General features: G+C 43.1%; 1 non-coding gene across 1 annotated transcript; it reads right to left on the reverse strand.

Annotated features, from left to right (window-relative positions):
• Positions 1-3,968: 3,968 nt before the first annotated feature.
• Positions 3,969-4,040, reverse strand: trnah-gug (transfer RNA histidin (anticodon GUG)). Its single transcript has one exon. It is a non-coding gene; the product is annotated as a tRNA-His (tRNA).
• Positions 4,041-4,269: the final 229 nt, after the last annotated feature.

Consider the following 4,269-nt stretch of genomic DNA (forward strand, 5'->3'; position numbering starts at 1 on the left):
GTCCACGCCCTCCAATGATCCACCCTTTCCGCCTAGCACCTTCCCCTGTCACTGCAGCAACAGCAAAATCTACACCCACATCTACCCTCTCACCTCCATCCAAGGCTGCAATGGAGGCTTCCACATTCAGAAAAGGTTCACCTGCACTTCCACACGTGTCATTTATTGTATCTGTTGCGCCCAATGTGGTCTCCTCTAAACTGGGGAGACTGGATGTCTTCTCGCAGAGCACTTCAGAAAATATCTCCAGGACACCCGCAAGTGTCAACCCCAGTGCGCCTTGGCCAAATATTTTAACTCCCACTCTTTCGCCATGCGACCCTTCAACGCCATGGCATCAATTTGGACTTCACCAGTTTCCTCATTTCCCCTCCCCTACCTTTCCCCTGTTCCCAACTTCCAGCTCAACACCGTCCTCCGACGTGTCCCACCTATGCATCCTCATTCCCACCTATCTGCTCCACCTTCTTCTCTGACATATCATGTTCACCCCCACCTCCATCCACTTACTGCGCTCTCAGCTACCTTCTCCAAAGCCCCAGCCCCTCCCATTTATCTCTCCATCCCTTATGCTTCCAGTCTCATTCCTGATGAAGGGCTTTTGCCTGAAACGTTCATTTTTCCTGCTCCTCAGATGCTGCCGGACCTGCTGTGCTTCTCCAACACCACTCTAATCTTGTGGGGAATCAGTTGATTGAGAGGTTTTTGGAGATTTTCTATTGATTACCACATGCTGTGGATAATAGCAGAACTTTAGCAACCACCAGTTTAGGGAACAGCTAAAGGACTGAGCACAAGTCTGGTCACCGCATAAACCAACGTTTGTCTAAAATTGTAAGATAAAAGATGGAAGGCTGAATTATGCAATACAAGACTGTTTCATCACTCAATGAGTTTATCACTGATTACTTTCCAAGTCAGGGTACTATGCGCCTTGGAGGGTAACTTGCAAATGGTGACGTTTCGTTGCACCTTCCAACATTGTCCTTATAGTCAGTAAGCTGTTGAGCTTTGAACGTTCTGTTAAAATTCCCAGATAACTTACTCCGGTGCATCTTGTAGTTGGTGCATTCTGCTGAATTGTGCCATAGCAGTGAAGAGAATGAATATTGCAGGTATTGAAGAGGGTACAATCAAGTGACTGCATTGTCGTAAATGGTATCCAGTTCCTTAAGTGTTATTGAAGTTACACCTATCTAAGCAAATGGAGAGAGTCGTGTTCCACGTCTCATTTGTGCGTTGCAAACGATGTAGGATTCACGGTGGCACGAGTTGAGTTTATAATCAAAAAATGACTACCAAAGGACATGTTTTTGTCGTCAAAGTTTTTATATAGCCAGTTCATATCATTTTTTCCCTAAATACTAGCTCTGTGGACGATCACATGGGGTAGTTTGGTTACAGTAAAGCCATTGAATGTCAGTGGGATATGAGTAGATTCTCATTTGTTAGAGTTATCATTACTGTATTCCTTCCTTGTGTGGACCGATCTGATTCCAGTTGCTGTCTGATTTCATGTTCCATTTCCCACCTGTGCTTGAAATGTCAATCGTTCCTTCACATAAATTTTTCTACTTGCCTTAATAATATGTAAGGACGCTGCAGGGGACAACAGAGATTTGCGAAGATGTTGTCAACATTGGATAAACTGGGTCTTCGTGGAATGATTGGTTAGGCTGGAGTTATTCTCCTTGAAACAAAGGAGGCGGAGGGGAGCTCTATTATCACATAATAACATTTATAAACGTTCAATATTCATGGGATCTTAACAGGGTATTTACGGGCAGGTAGTGTGACCTCTGGTATGTGGAGAGCACCAGAGGACATGAAGTCACAATTAGTTATTGCCAATTTAATTCAGAAATAAGGAGTAATTTCTTTGCTCAGGTTCCAGTGATTCTGTGGAACCCTTTCCAGAAACTTTTGTTTAGGCTGAGTTATTGCGTATTTTCAAAATGTGCCAGACAGATATATAACCAGAAAGACGATGAAGCTGTGTCGACGTAAGGCAGGAGAATGGAGTTGAGGATTATCAGATCAGCCATGAGTTCGTTGAATGGTGGAGCAGAGTCGATGGGCTGAATGGCCGACTTCCAATCCTACATCATTTGGTCGAACGTATTATTCTATTGATAAGTTTGGAATTCTAAGGGGATGGGATGAAGTGATAGAAAAGGTTTCTCAAACTTATCAGAAAGATCAGGAACAAGCCTGATAAACCCATGAACAAGAAATGTGTTGTGGCCTGGAAGCAACAAATGGCACTGGGCACACCGCAGATGGATATGTGCAGAAGTTGTGATTGCTAAAGAAAATTGGTGGATCTAATGCTGTTGGCAACTTGGTGATCCCGCTGGATGATCGATCGCAGTGTCATTAACACGGCAATAGTTTGTGAAAGAATGAAAGGTTTGTTTCATTGGAGAAGTTTTCTGCAGTTCCAGTTCCAATTGACTGTTTGAAATACTGATCAGACCTTTGTGTGGAGTGTTACATCAAAATACTCATTCACAATCCCACTGGATAAACTATTGCTCTCGATCTCTCCTTATTTGTTTCTCTTTCATTCGATGTATATTCATAGAAAGTCAAGATGGAATAAAGGGACGAAACAAAAGTCACACTCCTTTTCATTATCCCAATTCAACTTACAACAGAATCAAATTGGTTTATTTGGACTTTGATGATGTGTCAATTTATCTCAAATCTCCGGTGCAATGAAGGGCAAGAGCAAGATTCTCCATCTAATGTACACTAAACATGCGAGTCACAAAGGAAAACCACAGCTGCGTTTAATAAAAGTAACAACCAATGTAGGATTTAACCCACGTGTGAACAATGAATTATCAACCCGTCGCCATAACCTCGGGGCCATTTCCTCGCATAACAAAGGAGCTCACATGTGACCCTGTCAAGATTACATATGGTGCTAATAGGAAATGAGAAATTCCTTGAGCGGAATCGAATCCACACCATTATGTTTCTGCTTTCAGTGGAATGATAATATCAGCAAAAACCAAGGAATTGACACCATCCTTGGAAGGAATAGCTGTCCTTGATTCATTCCGAGTCGGAACTGAGCGGGCACTGAGTCTCAACTATATTGCAGTGAGTCTGGAGTCATATGGAGGCCCGACCAGATAAGAATGGCAGTTTCATTCTTTAAAGGATGACAGTGAAACTGATGGTTTTAATTTTTTTTCAACAATTGACCATGGATTTATGGGATTTATTAGATTCGTAATTCCAGATATTTACTGAATCCCAATTCTACCACCTAGCATGGTCGGAGTCAAACCCGAGTCCCTGGTGTCTGAATTAACAGTCCAGTGGTAAGAGCGCTCTGCCATTGCAGACAACCGGTCAAACTGATCTTTTCCAACGGAGTTGCTTTTCCTCGATACTGTCCTGTGTCATTTTCCTGAGCTTGTCCCTCCAATAATCTCTTGTCCGTCTCAGTAAAAGTTGCTACATGAGTATTGATCTCACAACAACGGTAACCAAATGGATCAACTGTTCTGCAGGTCCCGATTGTAGGGTTGGTGCACGTTCACCCAGCAAAAGTGACCACAGCAGAACGGTATCAATGTGAGAGTCAGTGTTTGATTCTGCAGTGCCTTAATGAAATAGGAAATGACTCCACAAAAGAACAGCGCTCCGAAAGCTAGTGCTTAAACATGCAAGACTATAACCTGGTGTTGTGTGATTATTAACTTTGTACAACATAGTCCAACACCGGCATCCCCAAATTAATGAAATGGGGGTGTTGGACGGAAAGTCGGGTTAATGATCGTAGGAGGGAAGAAATCTCTGAGAACTGGTGGACTTGAATGCTGACATATGAAAGACCTAGTTATGAGCAAGCAGAATTTGAAGGAAAAAGATCATTGCCTTGGACAAAATTACCATGTTAAAACAACTTCTCCGTTTGTGTGTTTCACAAAAACTGGGGCGAATAGAGGAAGTCCTGCCGTAACTCGGATTCGAACCGAGGTTTCTGCGGCCACAACGCAGAGTAATAACCACTATACGATCGCGGCATCCCATATGCCAGCACGCTACCAGGGCGCTATAAGTACAGTAACATAGACAATGTTCGGCAGAGTACCTAACACACAATATCAGTGCTGAGCGAACAGTGACAGATATGTGGGAACTCAGAATGGGCTGACCGTTTAACATCGGTGCCCGCAGAGGCTGTGGTGATTCCATCATTAATATGCTGAAGGCTGAGATAAATAGATTTCTCCAAAACATCAAAGTCTCCGA

This window comes from Chiloscyllium plagiosum, unplaced genomic scaffold, assembly GCF_037043375.1.
Source record: "Chiloscyllium plagiosum isolate Xiang-an unplaced genomic scaffold, Cpla_swu_hap1 HiC_scaffold_44, whole genome shotgun sequence".
Classification (NCBI taxonomy): Eukaryota; Metazoa; Chordata; class Chondrichthyes; order Orectolobiformes; family Hemiscylliidae; genus Chiloscyllium; species Chiloscyllium plagiosum.